We start from the raw sequence: 13,287 nt of genomic DNA on the forward strand, positions 1-13,287 counted from the left end.
TATTGTGTCAAAAGGAGATTAATAAACAAACATGCATACAAACATGCACTCATGGTTTAAAAGACAAAAAACTGCTTCCTCTTACATTCGCTCTCTCTGTTGTAACCAAGGGCAGTGGCATATTAAAAATATTATAATTCCCCATGTGATTAACTATGTGAATTTAAATTCCGTCATTTGACTTGTAAGGTAGCCTGTTTTGTGCTAATAACCATGCTCGAACACTTTGAATTGTCAGGCATCGATTTAAAATATTCTTTCCTTACATGGACGTGCTCATATTGTTAATTTCGTTTTGACTTGTGTTATACAGAATAAACGGGGAGATGGGAAAGAGTAATCTCGTATTTTTATACACGTCATTGTTATTTATCTAGTCTAATTTTAGAAAAATTCTAAGATTATTCTTACAATGTTAGCTCCACCTCTGATGCATAACTAATGTTTATTCAAGGACAGGTAAGTAAATTCTATATAATTGGAAAGCAGTGAGGACAAAAAACATAGAATTATTTTATTGTATCACAGACTCTAATCATTTTAACATTTAAATTTTTGTGCCAAATTGACAGAATTCTTTAATAAGTATACAAAAGTGAAATGAGGTTAAGTATAAAAGCAACAGAAGCGACGGAAAAGACATAAAACCCAGCGTTGAGTGCAGTTATTCTTTATCCGGGCAGCAGTGTGGAGTAAGGGATGGACTGGATAACATTCCTACTTTGGCACAGTACGGAACATCTAATACTGCCATTATTCTTGGACAATGTACTGTTTCAAATAAATCAAATTCCACCAATAAGGCATCCTTCTCCACCGCAACTACACCCTGCCCCCTAAATACAACAAGAAATAAATCCTAGAGAGCTCTGAGGAGTGGGATTAGAATGTGATCAGCCGATCTCCATGTAATTAGTATGTGTTAATTAAATATGTTTCATTTACACCAGACTCCATGACCATAAACTTATATATACTTGCTTTACTCAAAAATATAAAGTCTAAGCCATATACCATTTATATTAAATTTAGACCAAGCTAAAAAGTATACTTTTGACAAAATCTTTCATTTGACTCAATAGTCTATTCTAAAGCAGTTTTTAGTCATGGAGCATGGGTTCTAATCCATTTTTATGGTATATATAATGTAGTTATAATGTAGATTTATATCCAATCCTTAACTTTCTTCATCATAATGAAATTCCAACCTAAATTTTAATTTATTTCGGAATAATTTTCAGTGAATTCAATTACTTTGAGGCCATATAAATCATATTACTGAATGTGGAACACAATGGAATGATGTTTTGTCAAATTATTTCCTTTATTTATTTCTGATATTTATTTATTTATTTATTTGTCTGTATGAATTTCCATTAACTATTGTTATATTGATATTTCTTAAATGCCAAACAAATAGTAATACATGTACCTGACTTAAAACTTTATGCACCATTTCACTTGTCACATTAGAGACACATTTTCGCGGAAAATGTCAAAGATCCATATTTTCAGTGTAACAGTTTAACAATACCAGTCTTTCAATAAATATGTATAGTTAAAAATAAAAATTTACGTCCAGAAAAAAAATGCTTGGGAAAAGGGGGGGGGGGGTTCCCCTGCACCCAAAACCCCACAACCACCCCATCCCTAATTATATATTCCCTAATGTTATGTTCACCTTAGTGGAAGTCGGTAGCAAGAGAAATAGCTTTCCAAAACTATTTTGACCATATCAAATTGGAATTTTCCGATCTATTTTTAGACCAATGTAGAGAAAATAAATCCTTATATTCACCTGAAAGGTCACATGCAGGTGGATATAACGTGGTATTTTTTCTACATTGTTGGATCTCAGCCAATCAGAGAGATGGGAATTATTTAATCATACAATAAATGTAGCGATTATACTGGACCTGATAATTAATTTATCATTGTTTTGCAAGACAATATGCACTTTGCATAGAGCAGAATTTGACATTGAATGGCGACCTTCATTTTGTATTTTGCAGTTTTAATGTGGGAAAGGAGGCATTAGAAACCATAACAAGAGGCCCATGGGCCACAATGCTCACCTGAGTCTATATGGCCCTGCTGCTCTTCGTCAGCAGATTTCTTCTCTATATATTCATATGTAAAGCTTTGATCGCCTGTTCTAGGAATACCCTACCGCCAGGTGCCATGTTCTGAATGAAATTGAATCTAAGCTTTCTGAGGATGCTTCTATAATCATTTGACTAATCATGGTTTTGCTTTCTTGAAAACAGAATTTTAAAGATGTCTGCCACCCTACCCGGGGGGGGGGGGGCGCTCATGATTTGAACAAACTTGAATGTACACTACCTGAGGATGTTTCAATATCAATATGACTAATCATGACTTTGTTGTTCCTGAGAAGATTTTTAAAGATATTTCCTATAAATGTTTGATCACCCATTATGGTCCAACCCTACTACTGGAGGATGCCTTGAACAAACTTGAATCTACAATACTTGGGGATGCTTCCATATCAATATGACTAATCATGGCTTTCCTGTTCTTTGAAAGATTTTTAAAGATTTTCCTATTTATTCCTATGTAAAACTTTGATCCACCATTGTAGCCCCACCCTACCCCCGGGGATCATGATTTGAAAAAAACTTGAATTTTCACAACCTGAGGATGAATCCATATCAATATGACTAATTGTGGCTTTGTTGTTCTTGAAAAGAAGATTTTTTTCTATATATTCCTATGTTAAACTTTGATCCCCCATTGTGGCCCCCACACTACCCCGGGGGTCTTGATTTGAACAAACTTGAATCTACACTATCTGAGGATACCCGGTAATTCCATATCAATATGACTTATCGTGGCTTTGTTGTTCTTGAGAAGAAGATGTTTACTTTTCCTATATATTCCTATGTAAAACTTTGATACCCCATTGTGGCCCAACCCTACCCCCGGGGGTCATGATTTGAACAAATTTGAAACTACAACACCTGAGGAGGATTCCATATCAATATGACTAATTGTGGCTTTGTTGTTCTTGAGAAGAAGATTTTTTAAAGATTTTTTTCTATAAATTCCTATGTAAAACTTTGTTCACCCATTGTGGCCCCACCCTACCCCAGGGGGTCATGATTTGAACAAACTTGAATCTACACTACCTGAGGAGGATTCCATATCAGTATGACTAGTTGTGGCTTTGTTGTTCTTGAGAAGAAGATTTTTAAAGGTTTTTCCTATATATTCCTACGTAAAAATTTGATCCCCTTTTGTGGCCCCACCCTACCCCCGGGGGTCCTTATTTAAACAAACTTGAATCTACACTATGTAATGAAGGTTTCACATAAGTTTAAACTTTTCTGGCCCAATGATTCTTGAGAAGATTTTTAAAAGATGACACCAATTTTTCACCAATTCTTAATTATCTCCCCTTGGAAGAGGGTGTTGCCCTTCATTTGAACAAAGAGCAAGAGCCACTTAGGGCCTTTTTTGGCCCTGAGACTTTCTGAAAAATCGAAACTGCTCAGTTTTGGTTGAAAATGCAGTATTTATAGCTTAGACACTAAGGGACCGTATATCTATTGAACATGACGTAATTTTTTCTCTAGTCAATGCATTATGATGTCATAAAATGCGTCATTTTTCCCATATCCTTTAAATTCCCTTAAAAATGGCCAAAAGTTGAGGTATTTTTTCAATATTTCATATAGAGCACAACCTCTGATCCAAAATATGCAATTACATAATGAAAGATCTGTTTCTAAAGATCACAAAACATGTTTTAATTTTTGGATCGTGGGCTGTGCTCATATTTTAATTCTTTGTTGAAGGTAGTCAAATACGAATGTTTTCTGCAAAATTTAAGAACATTGCATTTTCTCAAAGCCTGTTTTCCAATACATGGATTCTCAAAAAGAAAATTTGTTATAGGAAATGAAAGCACTAAGTCTCTACTTTATTTTGATATATGAAATGGGACAGAGGATGATAGTCAATTGATATAAGGACAGGGCCATTTTATGCATGAAGTGAACCTAGCTCTTTGAACCCTCTTCACCCAAGGATGCTTTGTGGCAAATCTGGTTGAAATTGGTCTAGTGAATCTGGGGAAGTAGAAAATGTGAAAAGTTTACAGACAGACGGACTACAGACAAAATGTGATCAGAAAAACTCAGTTGAGCTTTAAGCTCAGGTGAGCTAAAAAGCATTAATGATGACATTTACTTGCATATAAGGTAAACTTTGTTATTAAATTTAAAAAAAGAAGTACAGAAATAAAAACGCTAATTGCCAATGCAACATGCTAATAATGAACATATGCTTAGAGCCCAGTTATATTTATTCCCTGTGGGTTTAGGATAAATTGTGAACTTAACGGATATAACAAAATTACGTTTGTAACGTGTCGCCCGCGTGGCGCAGTGGTTATAGCGTTTGCTGTTGAGTAGCGAAGTAAGGAGTTGATCCTTACGTCGCGGGTTCGAATCCCACTGTGGGACGTGGAGATCGGTCCTTCAGATGATACCGTATAAACCGAGGCCCCGTGTCGCAGTAAGTGCTGGCACGAAAAAGATATCTCAGTGCTCAAAGGCCGTAAGTGAAAAGTACAAGACTAAATTTGCAGCCATCTACCGGCAAGTGGTTGCGTCTCAATGTGAGTGAAAAATTCTTGTAGGGAAGTTAAAGAAACAAACAAACGTTTATAAGGAAGCAAAATTCTCCGTCCCTGACACTTCATTCAGCGTGTTTTACTGTAGTCGTACCAAACACACAGCAGTGTTGAAATCCCCTAATTTGAAACACTCCGAACTGAAATTGATGTGTACTTTCAATTTAATTTGGTCACCCGCGTGGCGCAGTGGTTAGAGTGTTTGCTCTAGAGTCACACAGTAAGGATTGATCCTAACGCCGCGGGTTCTTATCCCACTGTGGGACGAGACCGGTCCTTCGGATGAGACCGTATAAAGCGAGGTCCCGTGTCGCATTAGGTGCCGGCACGAAAAAGATCCCTTAATGATCCTGAGTGCTGAGTATAGGTCAAAATTTGCAGCATACTCTGCGACTAAAGAGCGAACGCTCTAACCACTGCGCCACGCCGACGACATGGAAGTGGAATACAGCCATTTGACCATTAGTTTAGAGGATCGTTACCGATACACATTGCATATATATATATATATATATATATATATATATATATATATATATATATATATAGTGTGTTTCATAATATATGTTACAATCTGAATCTAAAATTTGACAAACACAAGAAAAAGATACGGACAAATGTTTTCATCATTTTGATGCATGTATCCAGTAGATTCATTATGTAAATTACAAACTTAAATGTTAAACTCTCGCCGAGAATTCAAACTTTAATGAAAATTTTTCTTACGTTGAATTTCACAAGGTCACAACTCACCTAACATAATCAAAATGATCTCCGCATATTTCAACTGCAAGCCAAAGTCTTTATTTTTTTTTATTAAGTCGTCAAACATTTTTGCTTAGAAATTCATCATCTGAAGTTTTGTGTTGTTTTTGAGCGCATTCAGTATCAGTGGTTTAGGATTTTAGACACTGTTCTTAGGAATCTCTTAAGAAAAAGGCATAAAGATTGAGAACTGGTGAATGCGAAGGTCAAGCTCCTTCCTTTGGTTGTTGCATTTATGAGAATTTGTACGTTGATAACTTCATTTCATATTTCAAAGTTCAATGTCCTCTGTAAATACTTGTAATGCCAGCATCGATTTCTGAGGACATCTTCCTGACACTTTTCTGAGGAGTTTGCTAAACTTTATAGAGTCTCCTCTTCACCATATAATCTCCCGTTCTTGAAGTCCTTAGTTGTTTTTTTAGGGGGTGGGAGCTATTATCGTTTTATTTATCGCATACTGCACGTCCCTTGGATTAGCATTCAAGAAAATTCCCATCCTTTTGGAATATTTCCCTTGAGATTTATATTGAAAAAAAAAAAAGCTTTACAGTTTTGTCCATTCTGAAAAGATATTCAAATTATGACATTGACGTTGATGTCACAATTAAACATTATAAGACCTTGATATCCTTGATTTTTTCACATGGAATAAAAATGCAGGTTTTGATGTTTAAAATGATTTATAGTTTTTGTTCAAAATATGATACGTAAGAAACATATTTAGATTTAAAAATGTAACATATATTATGAAACTATATGTAGCAACTGTTCCTTCGCCAAGGACTCGGTACTTTGAAGTGAAAGTTTTGGGTCCTTAAAAACCAAGGCCCCGTTTCACGGTAGGCGTTGGCACGATAAAGAACCATCACTGCTCAATGGCCCTGAGTGCCGAGTAAAGGTCAAATTTGAAACCCTTCACCGGTATATGGTGACGTCTCTATATGAGTGAAACAATGTACAATCAATCCCTTTGAACGACGTAGGTCACGGCCTTATATATCATGCAAATGTTCACATCAGGGATGGGGTCAATTACTTTAAAAAGTAATAAATTAAATTACAATTACTTTGACTTTTTCTTCAATTAAATTGCAATTAAATTACAGGCTTTCTAAGACATGTAATTAATTAAATTACAATTACTTTGCAAAAGTAATTAATTAAATTACAAATTACATTTTTAATTTTTTGAAAATTTTTATAATCCTTGTCAATGAATATACAGAACATCATTTATTTGTATATAAGCTCAGCCTCTGCACAAACAGTACAAGAAATAATATGCTATAGGCATTGTGTATCGTTCTGGTTTAATTTATAACATTTATTTACAAAACAATAAGAATCTCCTTAAAGAACTATCCGAGATCAGTTTGATGCAGTTTCCACCACACAAAACCTACATGTACACAAATTGCATGGCTTATGATATTTGATTAAAAGTGAGTATTTTAATAGAGTGAAATGAGTCGCAACTGTAACCCCTCAAATTAAATATTTCCTTTGAAGGTAACCTGAACATCCTAAATTGCTATTTATGTTGAACAATTTTACTTCATAAATCAGAATTGTACAGATAGAAAATTCATTCATAAAAATCTGTTTAGATGTTAAAATAATTATCAAATTGAAAGGGTTTTTTTCTAAAGCTAGCGGAGCATTTTAAATTGAAATAATTATCTTCATTGGCTTTGTCTTCTAAATCATGGAATGAATATCTCTTTAGAGGAGTTGATTTGTTTTGATTGCAATTTAAAGCTGTGATCTGGAGGGCAATAATCTCTTCCCAACAAGAGAGAACTTAATTAATGACACACACCTTCTTTTTCTTTATTATTGATCAAACAACAAAGATTGAAATATAATAAATGTGTGTTTCATAGCTGAATAGACCTAAGATAGGTGGTTCAAAATTCATATTTATAAACATAGATCAAAAAATTCAAAATTTACAAAATGATTAGAAAGAAACTAGTTTATTATTATCAAGCCAATCATTTAATTATTTTTTTTGTAAGCATTTATTTAACCTAAGATTTTGTATAATTGAAGGATTGAGGATATGTTTAACAATAAAATAAAAACCAGTAAAATGGTGAGGTAGTGGTGACGAATCACGATATATCATGAATATATCATGAATGTGTATTATATAAAGTAATTGAATGTAATTGAAAAAGTAATTGAAATTACATGGTATTTTTTCAGTGTAATTAATTAAATTACAATTACAAGTAATTGAAAAAATGTTCAATTACAAATTACTTCCAATTACTTCAAAAAATGTAATTAATTACAGTCAATTACAATTACTTTTTTCAATTACCCCATCCCTGGTTCACATACAGTTAATTGCTAGTGACCTTTAGAACAGCGTCCTAGAATGGTTGAAAATAAAATAAAAATGTTGACGATAAAGCCCAGTACGAACCCGAGTATTTAACAAACGAAGCCAAGCAGGACTCAACGCATGGCTATGGAAATTACGTTTAAGATGTGTCAGAAAAATTGAAACATTCTTGATTCCACGTATCTGCTAAAATTCTACAGTTGCAATTTTGAACCAAATGTAAAACTGGCAGAATATTTAATATTTTCAGCTGAAACTTCTCATATATATAAAATCGGTATGGTATTCCATTTCCATTCCATTTCTTTCTTACCATGGCTCAGCTAACTAAAGACATTTGTTAGTAAATTTTTAAGTAAGAAAGAATATGTAAATCAATATAATTACAACAAGAAACATGCATAATAACAGCAAAATTTATTATTACATACTTTGATTTCTTGAGCAAAGAGATTCAAATTTTAACAAGAGGCCCCAATGGCCTTAACGGTCACCTGAGTATAATACAACAATTTAGTGGATCTATAGAGTACTTAAAAAATAAACTGATAGATGAAGCCTTTTCTGCCAAAAAAGCAAGAGAAATAGGATAATCAGGATCAACGAAATAAGTAGTCTAGTATTCAGTAACAACTCATAAATTAAGTTCTAATCTCTCTCCCGTTTATCACTATTACCATGCAGACTATTAAACTATCAAACTATTACTGCTTCTGTATTATTTTTAACCCCATATCATAACCTCTTTCATCGGCCTCTCTTGATCTCTGAAGGACAATTAATAAGATATCAATGTTATTTTTGTCTCATTTTTATTTATCTTTTATTATTACTATGTAAGTATTTTTGTATTTTACAATTAAAATTTTTGCATTATTCACTTATTTTATTTACCTTTCAAATACATTATTTACAGTGATTAATTAACAAAAGTGAATCGCAAATGGGATCAGCTTCTCTCAGTAGAATACAAATTAATAGAGCCCTGGCCAGGACCAGGACACTTGACCAAATGGTCCATATGTTCAAAACCCTGATAAAATATCTTTGTTTATTAAAACTTTTACACTTTTTTGCCTTAGATAAGCCCATGAGCAGAGAAGATTTTCAAAAAAAATAATGCATTTTCACTACAGATCCAACACAGCCTTACCCTAACACCAGAACCCCTGACCCAGGGTCATCAAATTCACAAATTTGGAAGAGGTACCCTCATCATCATAACTATGCAATTAGTTGAAGATTTTCAAAGGATTAACACATTTTCACTATATTATTAATAGACGACAAACCCACCCACCTTCCCCTGCGAGAAACACCAGAACCCCTGACCCTGGGACCACACGTTTTAAAAATTTTGTAAGAAGTACCCTTGCTCATCATACTTATGTACTTTGTGTATCTGCTCAACACCAGGAAGCAAACAGGATGATTAAATAAAATTAAAGCATTTTAAATGTATTATCAATAGAGCCCCACCCTTACACCTCAACATTTGACCCAGAGGCCAAAAACTCAAAATTCTTGAAAAAGCACTCTTGCTCTTCATAATTATACTCTTAGTTTCTTTGCTTGGGTACCAGGAGCAGAAAACAATATTTTGAAAGAAATTAAGCTTTTTCACTTTAAAATCAATTGACCCCCCTATCACCAGAACCCCCGACCCTTGGGCCATGAATTTCATAATCTTGAAAGAAGCATCATTGCTTATCATAACCACAGGCACTTAGTTTGCTTAGAAAATACCCAGGAGTAGAGAAGAAGATTTTCAAATACATGATGCATTTTCACTAAATACCCAGGTGTAGAGAAGAAGATTTTCAAATACATGATGCATTTTCACTATAAAATCAACAGACACTAGCCCTAACACCAGAACCCCTAGCCCAGGGGCCATGAAATTCACAGTTTTGGAAGAAGCAAATTGCTCATCATAACTATGTACTTAGTTAGTCTGTTTAATACCAAGGAGCAGAGAAGATTTTCGAAGAATTAATGCATTTTTTACCAAATAATCAATAGAGCCCCGTCTCTAACACCAGAACCCCTGACCCAGGGGCCATGGAATTCACAATTTAAAAGAGGCACTCTTGCTCATCATAACTATGTACTTAGTTTGTTTAATACCCAGGGGCCCGTTTCATCAAAAGTCGTAAATATAAGCCTTAACTTAGTTGTACTTCCGGGGCTTACGCCAAAACTTAGTCGGGCGTAATTTACGTTTCACGAAGTGGTGTAGGTCTGGTCGTAAACTATAAGCTTAGTCTCAGGACTAATTCCTTGACAACGCTGCATTGCACATGCGCAAAAAACAAACATACGTATTGTGTACAATGTATGTAATACATTAATTTAATGAAAAATTACATGATGTTTTAGGGACCTTATAGAAGACATGCACCTTAATCTCATTGTTATAAAATATTAACTTCTTACAACATACCACCCGATTAAACTCCAAAATTTAAGGTCTGGGAAAAGAAAAAAAATGTTCTTGTAAATGAATGGAAAAAAATTTTTTTTTTATAATGTTAACATTATCACCACACCCCTTTTTTGATACAGAGACACACCCTTTTTGATACAGAGAGAGAGAGAGAGAGAGAGAAACCGTTACAATTTTATGTACTTGTATATGTACATGTATATGTAACTGGGCATATGATGGACTACTAAATTATTAAGAATCGATAACAGAAAACACAATATGCACCATCATGACAAAATAAAGATTTTTTCCATTTCTTGTATGGCATTACCTTGTACGCCATTCAGTTTGTTCCTAAAAATATAGCATTTATTTTTTTTAAAAATGCGGATTCTTTTTACTTTTCACGATAAATTGAAAATGGCAAGTATTCATTTTGAAATTTTCAGAAAGAACGAGGGCGCTTTTGATTGGCATTCGGCAGGAATCTGGACGCACTTGAAAAGTTACAAATTCAATGATCTGTCACATGAAATTTTAACATTTTTTTGATGTATCGGGTTCCTGTGAAATAGGAAAGGGAAATATTTTCCCGATGTTGTATTCTGATTTGCTGAAAAAGAACTTGAAAATTGGCTAGATGGGTCATTTGGTACAAATTGTTACATTTTTAAACACCTTTTTATAACAATTTGCTATCTCTCCATGATTTTGAAACGTTATTTGTGTGCATTTTAATTCAAAGAAACTAGCAAACATTTGTAAAAAAAAAATGGAGACAAGACCCAGAGACCATAAAAAATGAACTTTTTTCAAAAAAAATTCCAATGTGTAAACGCGGTGCTTCATTGTCGTTTTAAAAACCATTTAGTGTGCGTAGCGGTGATAGCTCAGTAGTATGCGTTACCCGCCCAGTGCAATGAAAAGGTAATATTTTTGGTTCGATCATCGCATGGAGCGTTAATATTTTTTTTAATACAAACAATCAATTATTTTGTCAGTTTAATTTTTAGTACTGGTTTGTTTTAAAATGGATAAATTCTGGTTCTTTTGCACCGAAAAGGAAAGTAATTCTTCCACCTACTGATACTTTAATATACACATGTACATGTACTTTCATTTAACTATACCCCGTAGGTGTTTATTATTTATGTGAAGCGTAACTATAAGTTATACATGTAGTAATTATTAAGATAAGCGGACTGATGTATTAAATTTGACAAAGTATTTCAAAATAAATTTAACATTTTCCCCATGTGCGTAACTTTGTAAAGTATGTCCAGCTGTGGTCAGCCGACCAAATCGTAGACATTTAAACTATAAATGTTTCGTACGCCTTATTCCTGCAGATCACACGCCAAACACGCCCATCTTCTTTATCATTCATTGTTTGAACATTAATACATTGTCATACATGGACGTTATAATTGTTAAAAAAAAAAATACAGTCATTTCCGAGTCAAGTTTCTCTGACAGCTGATTCTCAGAAGCTTTCGAGTGACCTTGTTGCCCCTTGTCCCTAAGGTAAAATCCTCTTTAATTAGTATTCAATATCAGGATATACTGACTTTCAAGTTTATTTACGAAATTTTTCGTCTTTTGAACGTTAACAACTTTTTCTGGACGCAGGCACGGGTCTGTGATTTTTATGAACGAGGGAGGGGGCAAGGTCATCAGTACACAAAAATTCCATCTGAGAAACTTGTTGACAGCCTAAAATCGTAATGGAGTTTTCGAGCACGATAATTTTTTTTAAAAAAAAGCCTACATGGTTTTACGATGAATTTAATTTTTTTTGGAATATAGATATTAACCAAAGCAAAAGAAGATAACTGTGCTTTTGTGGAAAAATTAACCCCACCCCCCACCCCACCCCCCCCCCCCACCCCCCCAAAAAAAATATGTTGGGAAAAATAATTTTTACGTCAAAATTATGACACAAAATGTATATCGTACAGTCGATTTACAATACCTCATACTCAAAATACAACAATCAAATGTGTGTAACTGCAGGATTGTCAAAACTTATGAGATAGTGTTAAAATGAATCTCTAATAAGACAATCTTTTCTGAAGAAATTGATTAAGTTATGTAGCTAAAAACATCATGTCAACTACCTCCCCGAGTGGGTGTAAACCCCCCCCCCCCCCAATCTTCATCTTCATAGTTTGTGAAATTAAATAATGCATTTTTTAATTAAAAAAACTTCTTAGAACCGTAATTCTTCTTAAGGAATGGTTAAATCGTTTTCAAATAAGTAAAATCGCTTTATTTTATGTTTACACCGGAACTTACGCCTACCCATGAGTAGACGTAAATATTTGGCCTAACTTTAGTCCGGTGTAAAGATACGCTATTTAATGAAACGCAAATCGTTGTGCTAGTCCCGACTTTACGCCGGCGTAGCGCTACGACTGGGCGTACGACCTTTGATGAAACGGGCCCCTGGAGCAGAGAAGAAGATTTTCAAAGAAATAATGCACTTTCAATATGATCTATATAGCCCCACCCTAACACTAGAACCTGGGGCCTTGTATTTCACAATTTTGGTAGAGGACCCATTGCTTATTACAATCATGAGAACAGTTCAACTGCTTGATGTACAGGAGTAAAGATTTTTAAAGATAGCACTAATTTTGATGAATTTCATGAAATTCACAAATTTGTTTCACTTCACTCATATATCTGTATGCCAAAATTGGTTGGCATTGGTTCAGCGGTTCCAAAGAAGAAGATGAAAATGTTCAAATGTTAACGGACGACGCACATCGCACAATGCAAAAAGACGAGAAAAAAAAGATATAGCATTGGGTCACCTGAGTGACTCAGGTGACCTTATAAAACTGAAAGAATTTAAATAATTATAGTACTATTTTTTAAAAATTTTTCTTTTCACATCTCCTTGATCTAACAATTTTAAATTGAGTTCAAGTTCCTTTTTTCTTGTTGTTCTACAATAAAATATTTGATATAGGAAATGAAAGCCTGAAACACTTCCCCCCTTACGTTATCTATTATACAATATTATTTGATTTTAGTATTCAAAGTCGAGGAGATATCTACTTCCAAACATCCATAATTTAC

The sequence above is a fragment of the Saccostrea echinata genome, unplaced genomic scaffold, assembly GCF_033153115.1.
Source record: "Saccostrea echinata isolate AGI-Se365-2 ecotype Australia unplaced genomic scaffold, CSIRO_AGI_Sech_v1 ptg000003l, whole genome shotgun sequence".
Taxonomy (NCBI): Eukaryota; Metazoa; Mollusca; class Bivalvia; order Ostreida; family Ostreidae; genus Saccostrea; species Saccostrea echinata.